The following is a 12707-nucleotide window of genomic DNA, read 5'->3' as shown; positions in this document are numbered from 1 at the left end:
TGCTCAGCTCCAACAGTTCCCAGTGGGGCTCCCATGGAGAGGGTGGGAGTGGATGTAGTTGGGCCGTTCCCCACCACAGACAGTGGAAACCGCTGGGTGCTCACGGCCATGGACTATTTCACAAAATGGCCCGAGGCCTATGCTCTGCCTGACCAGGAGGCAGAGACCATCGTTGACGCCCTGACAGCGGGGATGTTCAGCAGGTTTGGAGCTGCAGAGTCCATCCACAGCGACCAAGGCAGAAACTTTGAGTCCCGTGTGTTCGCCACCATGTGTGAGAGGCTGGGTATGCACAAGACCCGCACTACTCCTCTCCATCCTCAAAGTGATGGCCTTGTGGAGCGCTTCAACAAAACGCTTGGACAGCAGCTGGCCATCGTCTCTTCCAAACACCAGCGTGACTGGGACAAGCACCTGCCTATGGTCCTCATGGCATGCCGCTCCGCCGTCCAAGACTCCACCTCCTGCACGCCTGCCCTCTTCATGCTGGGGAGAGATCCGCACCCCTGCGGAGATGGCGTTTGGTCGGCCCCTGGATAGCCCTCATGTTCCTCCGGGGCCGGAGTATGCCCGGAGACTCCAGGACCGCCTGGAGACAGCCCACACCTTCGCCAGAGAGCAGCTGGTGAATGCAGGTGTGAGGCAGAAAAGGAACTATGACGTGCACACCCGGGAAGGCACTTTGTGGCTGAGGAGCTGGTCTGGGTCTACAGCCCCTAAGGAAAAAAAAAAAGGCAGATGCCCCAAGTTGGACAGTCACTGGGTGGGACCCTGCAGTGTCCTGGAGAGGGTAGGGGAGGTTGTGTACCGGGTGCAGCTTCCTCCCAGGGGGAGAAAGGTGGCACTGCACCGGGACAGGTTAGCCCCATACAGAGGGGCCTCTTCTCCCCAAACCCCAGGAACCCCCACAATTCCCCTCTCTGGCAATGACATTCTCCAGGCACCCACCCTCAGGTGCCGCAGAAAAGGCTCCAGACAGCCCACTCCCCCTGTCTCCCCCCCTGTGTCACCGCGTGGTTCCCCAGAGCCACGGACTGTATTACCCGTTCCCGCTTCCTTGTCCCCCATATCCCTGCCTTCATCCCCTGGTTCCCAGAGGGCACTCTGCGACCATCACGGCCACGCAGGCAAAGGAGACCTCCGGGTCGCTTCAGAGACTTTGTTTGTTCCCTCGGGGACGAGGGACTTTGTGGTGGGGGGGCTGTGTAGCGACCCGCACAGACAGCTGTGTGTTATGTGTTAGGCTAGGAGGTGGTTGTGTTGTACTGACCAGTACCCGGTGTTCGCGGGGTCCGACATGTCAATCAACCTGCTATCTGCCAATCACGGGAATGCCTGGAATGTTCTGATGCCGGGCATCCTGGTGGTTGGCGGAGTGGCGTGGAGGGGGGTTGGGCATTGGAAGTTAAGACCAGGTTCAGCCTTTGTTCTCTCTCTCTTACGTCTGGGCTTCACAAGAGAAGGTCACGATTGGCTTGTGGGTTATCTGTCATCTATTTGGCGTGTGCTACGGCCCAAACAGTAGCCTGTGTAAAGTTGGTTCAATAAACCGTCAATTCGCAAACTCAAGCCTCTGTCTGGACAATTGTTCATTTATGATCTAGTCAGGTCATTACAGTATGTATGTCATGAAGCTAATAGCAGTGACGCTATTACTGTGTAACTCCGGTAGGGCGACATCTGAACTACAGCGCGCTTGGTAAAGTTAGTGTGTACCGGTGCTCGACCAGTTGCGAAAGCCAACTTCCTCCACGACAGAAAACCGTTGATTGTCAAGGGCATTGAAACCATTATCTATTATTTTGCCTGGTCTCGCTGAAATTTTCTTACTCTTTCAAATGACTGCTCGACTTGTTGACTGCTCGATCCACACAGCAGACATTGTGGGTTAGGAATGCTGTGTTGCACGTGTAGTGCAACATTTAACGTGGCGTCATTACGTCATGTACCTACGTTTATATAGGTATGCACGTCAGCTTTTACATCGTTTTTTTTCCCACATCGGCATTAACTAGACATCGGGCCGATGTTGGCATTTTTATCTAATATCGGCTGATTCCGAAATGTTCAGAGGGAGAAAAATATATACATATATTGTGCATCCCTACTTTGAAGCAGTCCCTCTCTGCCAGGAAACAAAAAGCAAACTGGCATTTTGAACACTAAGATCTGTCATTTCACCCCCCCATGTTATTTGCAATGCTTGCAGTTCTTCCTTTTGTCTTTTTGGCATGCGTGTTGGATGGTGGCGCTCACCTTGAGTGGGGGGTTTTGTGATGGTTGCTTTGGCCCCCAATTCAGCTATTTCCAACACCAGCTGCTCTCGGGAAGGCCAACTGGGAGAGAGGGGTTTGACCTTTTTGTTTTGGCCATCTGCTTTTGGAGAATTAAATCATTTACTGTGTCAATGTCCACAATGTGGTTAAAAAAAAGTATTGTACCATTTCCTGGTCTTGTGGAGGAGCCTGGTAGGAGCCTGGTAGGAGCCTGGTAGGAGCCTGGTAGCCTGGTAGGAAGGAGCCTGGTAGGAAGGAGCCTGGTAGGAAGGAGCCTGGTAGGAAGGAGCCTATCAGATAGGTTGACACCCCCATGCTTGCATTGTAGTCCTTCACAGGAATGGGGTTTATTTCTTCCCTTTTCACCCTCCTTGAGACATGGTTGTTATTGAATGCCTTATGCTGTGTGGTGAGCATGGTTACTTCCCTAGTGTCCTTCCATTTCACAAAAAGCACCTTGTTAGTCCTGATCCAACGTTTGGTCTCCCTCTCCGCTGTCTTTGTCATGTTTACCTTGGTCTTGGGGAAATCGATGCTCTTAGGACAAATGGTAACACAAGCGCTTATTTTCTTTTTCAAGAGGTCTATGAAAAGTGGATGTAGAACCATCAGATGTGGTGATTGACATAATCAGTGGGGGGTGAAGACCTTGACCTGCAGGGGGTGCTTACTGGGGAGCGGGGTGGCTCTCAACCCTCATCAAAATCCTCTGCATCCTTCACTCTGTGGTTAATTAATATAAGGATATATTGTTGTAAGACAGACGTAATTACAGGGGACTAAATTTACAAAACAACCTTGTAAATTTAAAAACACCAAGCCTAAACTTTCTGTACATTTTTATTCACTCAAATATCATATGAATACACATTAGCTAGCCCATGTCAGCTAAATAAATGACAGTGATACGTTTTCATTTTATAAGGACTGAATGCTAAATTAAGGCTACTGAGCTTGCTAGGACATGACATAGATCAATTGGCACTGGGGTGTGAAGTGAGAAACTAAAAGACTTTTAGCCCAACAATGGCAGGAGAGTTTCACAGCCTCCCCCACCCAAATGCCTTTTGAAGCCCCCTCCATCTGTGCAGAGGTTATTACAATACAGTACCCCTGGATTCAACTCTATTTTGAACTGATATGCAGCCAGGACACTTCAATTGTAAATTACATCAATAAGAAACAGTACTGTTGCTTTGATCACATCAGAAAATATCCTCCTTGCAATCTCCAAAATACAACAGCCACAGGACAACTTTATTTGGACGTCGTAAAGAACCATTCGCCGAAACTGAAGAGATGACTTACAACCTCCTTTTCAAAATGAGACTTGCTAGCTAGCTGGGATTTTCTACAAAGAATATGCCTCCTGAAAAAAGCTTCTCCCAAGGACGTGTGACACCTACTCTCATTGCCTGCTGCACTCCTTGGATTCCACCTGGCGATCTGTTCACTGTCTGTCCTGGACTGTTTCCCCCTGTCTGGTACAGGTACCCCCGCCACACTCTCCCCTCTCTCCCAAGCTTTTGCTTGCCCCCAGCACACACACACTGTTGTGGCAAGTGACTCTGAACTTACAATGGCTAGCCCCAAGTTGTTGTTTTCTTTCTTGTGCTTTATGCTATTTACCTCATGACCCCTGCATGCTTTGACTATGAACTTGCCTGTTTACCCAACCGTGGGACACTGACTCTTTTGCCTCCCGTCCTATTCTAACCACCACCTGCCGGCTTTGTATTTGATGTTACCTGATGAACTTGTTGTACAATATGATCTTGTTGCCATCTAATGCTAATTCAAATGTCATAAATCAACACTGCAGAGCTCTCCCTGTCCTCGGCCGTGCCCTGATTGTATTATTGCTGGTGATATCTGAAAATGTGCCTGTACACCCTGGCCCATCTACTGTTGCTAGCCCCAATTCTGACTTGTGCTCTATCTGCTTCAAAGCATGGATTTTCTGCATGTTAACACTAGAAGCCTATTGCCTAAAATATATCAGTTGAAGGTTTGGGTTCACAGCTTCAATGCCGACGTGTTGGTCATTTACTGAGACGTAGTTAAGGAAGAGTGTTTTGAAAACTGATGTTAACCTTTCTGGATATATATATTTTTTTGGCAAGATAGATCTTCCAAAGGCAGGGGAGTGGCAATCTTTGTCAAGGAACATCTTCAGTGCTTGGTTGTCTCCACGAAGTCTGTCCCCAAACAATTAGAATTTCTGGTTTTAAGCATTAAACTTTCAAATAGCTCTTTGTTGACTGTTGCTGGGTGCTATTGTCCACCATCAGCACTGGCCTGTACCCTAAATGCCTTTAGCTCTCTCCTGGTCCCTTCCACTAAGTCTGCAATTGTCCAGCTAGGTGACCTAAACTGGGGCATGCTGAAACCACCTGACCAAGTCCTAAAGCAACGGGACTCCCTAAATCTTTCTGAGATTACCAGTCCCACAAGTTATGACTCCAAACACCCAGACAAGGCTACTCTACTTGATGTTATCCTCACGGGCATCAGTTTTTTTTCTGTAATGTCCTTCGTGATCACTGTTTTACAGCCTATGTTTGTAATGGCTGCTCAGTGAAACGACCTCTCCTGATTTGTCAGACGCTTGCTAAAAAAACTTTAATGAGCAAGCCTTCCTTCATGACCTGGCCTCTGTAAATTGGTATAGAATCAGTTCGATCCCCTCTGTCGGAGACTCTTGGACCTTCTTTTTTGATATTTTCAGTGGTATTGTTAACAAACACACGCCCCTAAAGAAAATGAGAATTAAAAACCTGTTCAGTCCCTGTTATGACCATGATCTGGCAGTTACTCCATTTGGTGAAAGGCTCGGCACATTCATACTCAGGCTGACTGGCTCTTGTTCAGGCAAATGAGAAGTAATTGCACTCAGGCTATCCTGAAGGACAAAGTTAGTTCCTTTAAGGCGCAGTTCTCTCTCTGTGGGTCTAACTCAAAGAAGTTCTTCAAAACGGTTAAAGACCTGGAGAATAAACCCTCCTCCTCACAGCTGCCCATGTCCCCCCCCCCCCCTGCTTTGCTACAAAGTTTCTCCCCAGAGTCAGAGGTGCTGAAGGAGCTCCTTAAACTTGACCTTTTTTCTCTTTAAGGCTTGGTGATAGGTTGCTGCCCCTGTCTCTCCTCTCTGGGGAGGTTCCCATTGTTTGGAACTCAGCCACTGTGTGTCCTTTATTTAAAGGGGAGATCAAATGGATCCTAACTGTTATAGGACAATTTCTATTTCGCCCTCTTTATCGAAAGTGTAGGAAAAACGTGTCAATAATCAACTGACTGGCTTTCTTGGGTTCTATAATATTCTCTCAGGTATGCAATCTGGTTTCTGCTCAGGCTATGGATGTGCCACTGCAACCTTAGGTCCTCAATGTCACTATTGCCCTTGATTCTAAGCAATGTTGTGCTGTTATTTTTATTGACTTGGCCAAAGCTTTTGATACTTTTGACTGTTTTTGTGAGAGTATTGGTGTCTCTGAGTAGTCTTTGGCCTGGTTTTCAAACTAGCTCCCTCAATGAGTGCAGTGTATAAATCAGAACATCTGCGGTCTCAACCAATGCCTGTCACCAAGGGAGTAACCCAAGGCTCCATCCTAGGCCCCACGTGCTTCTCAATTTACACCAACAACATAGCTCAGCAGTAGGAAGCTCGTTCATCCATTTTACATGCAGATGATTGTCTTATACTAAGCTGGCCCCTCTCTGGGTTTGTGTTAAACGCTCTACACAAATCTTTCTTAGTATCCAACAAGCTTTCTCTGCCCTTAACCTGGTTCTTAACACCTCCAAAACCAAAGGTCATGTGGTTTGGTAAGAAGAATGCCCCTCTCCCCACCGGGTGATTACTTCCTCTGAGTCTTTAGCTTCAGGTAGTCCCCTCGTACAAGTACTTGGGATTATGGCTAGACGGTACACTGCCCTTCTCTCAGCACATCAAAGCTGCATGCTAAAGTTAAATCTAGACTTGGTTTCCTCTACGGTAATCACTCCCCTTTCACCCCGGCTGCCAGAATAACCCTGATTCAGATGACCATCCTGCCATGCTAGATTACGGAGACATAATTTATAGCAAGTACGGGTGTTCTCGAATGGCTAGCTGTTTCTTTACCATTCGGCCATGACATTTGCCACAAATGCTCCTTATAGGACACATCACTGCACTCTATACTCCTCTGTAAACGGGTCATCTCTGTATACCTGTCGCAAGACCCACTGGTTGATGCTTATTTATAAAACCCTCTAAGGCGTCATTCCCCACTATCTGAGATGACTACTGCAGCCCTCATCCTCCACATACAACACCCGTTCTGCAAGTCACATTCTGTTAAAGGTCCGAGAAGCGCACATCCCTGGGTCGCTCCTCTTTTCAGTTCGCTGCACCTAGCGACTGGAACAAGCTGCAAAAAAACATTCCAACTGGACTTTTTTATTTATTTTTATCTCAGTCTCTTCATTGGGACTCAATCATGGACACGCTTACTGACAGTTGTGGCTGCTTCACGTGATGTGTTGTCTCTACCTTATTGCTCTTTGTGCTGTTGTCTGTGCCCAATAATGTTTGTACCATGTTTTGTGCTGCTATCATGTTGTGTTGCTGCCATGCTATGTTGTGTTCTTAGGTCTCTATGTTGTGGTGTGTTCTATTTTTTTATTTTTATTTTTTGTGTCCTTTTGGTAGGCTGTCATTGTAAATAAGAATTTGTTCTTTACTAACTTGTCTAGTTAAATAAAATAAAATTTGACATGGCAAAATGTATAGAATTGCAAGAAAATTTGCTGTAACTGCAAAATATTCTTGCAAAATTCTCTCCACCAATGAGCGGTGTGAACAGTGCTTGTGCGATGGGGGGTGCGTGGGATGTTCCCCAATGCTGGAAGGGGGGCCCTGAGTGAAAACGTTCGGGAGCACCTGCTATAGGCTACTTTCATTAAATTATTGGTAGTTATATTTCAAAATAATTAGTCCATTTGTCCACCAGTCTCAAGTGTGGCTCCAAAATGAGGTTGTAATGACACAAAATAAAAGTAACTCTTTCACAAGGAGGCTTCAACCTCCCGTTTTACTTTCATCTTATTGGAAGGCATTGTTTTTTAATCTTACTCAAGTTTTACAGTATTTTATTATCTAGCCATTGGAAATTCTTAATTTACTTTTCACCCATTAGACCTATTATTTTGAGATGTATATAAAAAGGGCGCATTACATATTCCTCAGCCATACACGGAGTCTAGAAAACATTAGCAACACCTTCCTAATATTGATTTGAACCCCCTTTTGCTATCATAACAGCCTTAATTAGTCTGGGCATGGACTACAAGGTGTCATGCATTCCTCAGGGATCCTGGCCAATGTTCACTCCAATGCTTCTCACAGTTAAGTTGGCTGGGTGTCCTTTGGGTGGTGGATCATACTTGATATACACACTGAAAACGGTTGAGCGTGACAACCCGGCAGCGTTGCAGTTCATGACACACTTAAACCAGTGCACCTGGCAGCTACTACCATACCTCGTTAAAAGGCAAATTTACCCTCAATGCTATACAATCCATGTCTCAAGGATTAAAAATCCTTTTTTAACCGGTCTCCTCCCCTTCATCTACACTGATTTGAAGTGGATTTAACATCAAGGGATCATAGCTTTCACCTGGATTCAACTGGTGAGTTTGTCATGAAATGGAGGAACTAACAATCGATGGAATTCAATAAAAATGGTACCATAGAGGCACAGAAAAAGTTGCCATAAAAATAAATGGAGGAACTTATTCCAGAAAGATCAAGTGTAATATATTATAAAAATAAAGCAAACTGGCTGGAATATGTTTTTTTTTTTTTTATCTTCAAATGTAGAAATGCTCCCCAAAATAATTAACAGTAACTTGTTACAAATGATTTATTTATTTATTTCACCTTTATTTAACCAGGTAGGCTAGTTGAGAACAAGTTCTCATTTGCAACTGCGACCTGGCCAAGATAAAGCATAGCAGTGTGAACAGACAACAACACACGAGTTACACATGGAGTAAACAATTAACAAGTCAATAACACAGTAGAAAAAAGGGGATTCTATATACATTGTGTGCAAAAGGCATGAGGAGGTAGGCAAATAATTACAATTTTGCAGATTAACACTGGAGTGATAAATGATCAGATGGTCATGTACAAGTAGAGCTATTGGTGTGCAAAAGAGCAGAAAAGTAAATAAATAAAAACAGTATGGGGATGAGGTAGGTAAAATTGGGTGAGCTATTTAGACTATAGACTAATAGACTATGTACAGCTGCAGCGATCAGTTCGCTGCTCAGATAGCAGATGTTTGAAGTTGGTGAGGGAGATAAGTCTCCAACTTCAGCAATTTTTTTTTTTTTGCAATTCGTTCCAGTCACAGGCAGCAAAGAACTGGAAGGAAAGGCGGCCAAATTAGGTGTTGGCTTTAGGGATGATCAGTGAGATGCACGTGCTACGGGTGGGTGTTGCCATTGTGACCAGTGAACTGAGATAAGGCGGAGCTTTACCTAGCATGGACTTGTAGATGACCTGGAGCCAGTGGGTCTGGCGACGAATATGTAGCGAGGGCCAGCCGACTAGAGCATACAGGTCGCAGTGGTGGGTGGTATAAGTTACTTTAGTAACAAAACGGATGGCACTGTGATAAACTGCATCCAGTTTGCTGAGTAGAGTGTTGGAAGCTATTTTGTAGATGACATCGCCGAAGTCGAGGATCTGTAGGATAGTCAGTTTTACTAGGGTAAGTTTGGCGGCGTGAGTGAAGGAGGCTTTGTTGCGGAATAGAAGGCTTTAGATTTGATTTTAGATTGGAGATGTTTGATATGACTCTGGAAGGAGAGTTTACATTCTAGCCAGACACCTACTCATAGATGTCCACACATTCTAGGTCGGAACCATCCAGGGTGGTGATGATGGTCGGGCGTGCGGGTGCAGGCAGCGATCGGTTGAAAAGCATGCATTTTGTTTTACTAGCGTTTTAAGAGCAGTTGGAGGCCACGGAAGGAGTGTTGTATGGCGTTGAAGCTCGTTTGGAGGTTTGTTAACAGTGTCCAAGGATGGGCCAGAAGTATACAGAATGGTGTCCTCTGCGTAGAGGTGGATCAGGGAATCGCCCACAGCAAGAGCAACATCATTGATATATACAGAGGAGTCGTCCTGAGAATTGAACCCTGTGGCACCCCCATAGAGACTGCCAGACACTATTTTGAAAGAGGAAGCAAAGTTCTTGACTCATATGTTTTCGTTTGTGTCTTCAGTCTCCACTAACTGACGTTAATTGTAAGAATTATTTTTCTTCTATTTATCGTGTAAAATGAAGAGCTGTACAGAAAGACTGAGGTGAAGGCCACATTACAGAAGAGGAACTTCTTGATACAGTTAAATCCTTTAAGTCCGGACAAACTCCAAGGCCGGACGGCATACCTGCTGAGGTATATCAAACCTTTTTCAACCACTCCTATAAAAATGGTTGACTATCAGATAGGCAGCAAGAAGGTCTGATTTCACTATTACTGAAACAGAACCAAGGTGGTGAATAGAAAGATCGAGTCCACCTAAAAAAAACAACTGGAGGCCCCTTACACTTCAGCGTTGTGATGCAATAATTCTAGCAAAATGCATAGACTTGAAGGTATTGTCCAATATTATACATCCTAATCAGACACGTTTTCTTTAAGACAAGTACCGGAAACAATACAACATGAAAAATGTGGTAAACCAAATCTGTTATTCATAGCTGATTTTTGAAAAGTCCTTGAGTTTATATATAAATGCCTGGACTATTTTAATTTTGGAGAATCTCTTATACTGTACTCATATCTGACACACATACTGTACACACATAGTCACTGTCCTATAACAGTTAGGATAGGTCATATCTGACACATATATATATATATATATATATATATATATATAAATGCCTGGACTATTTTAATTTTGGAGAATCTCTTATACTGTACTATGGGTTAAAGTTATTATACCGACCCCGGGTGTGAAATAGTAAATAATGGCTACTTCTCAGAAAGTATTTAAATTGTCAAGAGGAGTAAAACAGGGTTGTCCACTAGCTAACATTTCATTGGCCATAATAAAATGCCACTATTAAAATCAGATCCAACAATAATATCAAGGGGCTAGAAATACAGGGCTTGGCCTCCCGAGTGGCACAGTGGTCTAAGCCACTGCATCGCAGTGCTAGCCGTGCCGCTAGAGATCCTGGTTTGAGTCCAGGCTCTTGTCACGAAGTCCGGGTTAGGGGAGCGTTTGGCTGGCAGGGATGTTGCTGTCCCGGTGCACACTAGCGACTCCTGTGGTGGGCCGGGTGCAGTGCACGCTGACACGGTAGCCAGGTGCACAAAAACAAAACATGTTAATGAGATCATAAATGGGTCACACATGCAGCTAACAAATATACTGAACAAAAATATAAATGCAACATCCAACAATATTCAAATATTTTACTGCGTTACAGTTCATATAATCAGTATCATATCATCAGTCAATTGAAATAAATAAATTAGGCCCTAATCTATGGATTTCACATGACTAGGAATACAGATATGCATGAGTTGGTCATAGATACCTTTTTTTTAAAAGGTAGGGGTGTGGATCAGAAAACCAGTCAGTATCTGCTGTTACTGTCTGCCATCATGCAGTGTGACACATCTCCTTCACATAGAGTTGATCAGGCTGTTGATTGTGGCCTGTGGAATGTTGTCCCACTCCTCTTCAATGGCTGTGTGAAGTTGCTGGATATTGACGGGAACTGGAACACCCTGTCGTACTCGTCGATCCAGAATTTCCACAACATGCTCAACCTGTGACATGTCTGGTGAGTATGCAGGCCTTGGAAGAACTGGGACATTTTCAGCTTCCAGGAAATGTGTACAGATCCTTGCGACATGGGACCGTTTTATTATCATGCTGAAACATGAGGCGATGGCGGCAGATGAATGGCACGGTTTATCTTTGTGCATTCAAATTCTTGTCGATAAAATTCAATTGTGTGTGTTGTCCGTAGCTTATGCTTGCCCATACCATAATCCCACCGCCACCACGGGGCACTCTGTTTACACCATTGAAATCAGCAAACCGCTCGCCCACACAATGCCATAAAGGTGGTCAGCGGTTGTGAGGCCGGTTCTCTAAATTGACGGCTTATGGTAGAGAAATTACCATTCAGTTCTCTGGCAACAACTCTGGTGGACGTTCCTGCAGTCAGCAATCCAATCTTGAGATATCTGTGGCATTGTGTTGTGACAAAACTGCACATTTTAGAGTGGCCTTTTATTGTTCCCAACACGAGGTGCTGTTTAATCAGCTTTGTGATATGCCACATCTGTCCTGTGGATGGATTGGCAAAGGAGGAATGCTCACTAACAGGGATGTAAACAAATGTGTGCACAATTTGAGAGAAATTATATTTTTGTGTGTATGGAACATGTCTGTGAATCTTTTATTTTAGCTCAACACTTTGCATGTTGAGTTTAGATTTTTGTTCACTGTATATGGAAATGTCTGATCTATCCAAAATTATAATTAACTGATTGCAGCAATACTGCAAAAATGGAGGCAAGTGGGAGAATGTAAGGATCTCGTCTGTCGGCCCTGCATTGAAGACATTGGTTAAAGCAAATTGTGATAAATAAATAAAAGTATACCCATTTAATTTAAGGAGCAAAAAATTGACAGGTTGCTGAAGTAGTTGGGAAGAAATGTTCGATGTGCCGCTTCCATGGCACATAGTTTATGAACTGATGCACAAAACCAAGTTTTGCCATTTCAATTATTATGCAAAATTCTTGCAACCAATAGAATGTTATGCATATGGGGATACAACCATCCCAGCTCTGCAGATTTTGCTGCGAAGATCGACTAATTAGATCACTTGTTTTGGTACTGCCTATATGTAGCTTGTTTCTGGTCGCAGGTTCAGGAATGGCTAAAAAAAAACCTGGAGCTAATATATCAAATAGCATTGCCGGGTGACTTAAAGCCATAGTCAATCTATCAATAACAATACTCTTAGTAAAAATGTATTTTTATTTTATTTAGTCTGTAGAAACTATGAGAATGGAAAGGTTCAGAACTTTTGTGAAACAGCACCGTTAAAACATACATTGCAATTAGATATCAAAACTGGATGGTTTTCAGAGATAGATGGGAAGAGTTGAGGGGAGCTGAAGGATGGGACTTAAAAAGACACTAATAAATAGTGTCTGTGAAACGTATGTAAGCTGGAAGTAGAAGCCTAAGTGGTGTTGTCCATTAGTTTACTCCAATTAGGGGAGGGGTGGTAGGGTTTGGGGAAATGATAATAAAGAAAATGTATACTTTAAAAACAATATTTTTCAAATGTTTTGTACACTCAGTTACCCAAATGTAAAACTAGTAACTATTGTTTGACC

The 12707-nt window shown here is 44.1% G+C and overlaps 1 protein-coding gene across 2 annotated transcripts in view; it reads left to right on the top strand.

Annotated features, from left to right (window-relative positions):
- Window positions 1-12707, top strand: part of LOC115134198 (beta-1,4-N-acetylgalactosaminyltransferase 3-like) — a 48376-nt gene that overhangs the window by 22389 nt on the left and 13280 nt on the right. The gene's annotated exons all lie outside the window — the stretch shown is intronic.

This window comes from Oncorhynchus nerka, linkage group LG9a (assembly GCF_034236695.1).
Source record: "Oncorhynchus nerka isolate Pitt River linkage group LG9a, Oner_Uvic_2.0, whole genome shotgun sequence".
Taxonomy (NCBI): domain Eukaryota; kingdom Metazoa; phylum Chordata; class Actinopteri; order Salmoniformes; family Salmonidae; genus Oncorhynchus; species Oncorhynchus nerka.
The sequence above is the reverse complement of the archived record's forward strand: the minus strand, read 5'-3'. Positions and strand labels throughout refer to the sequence as shown.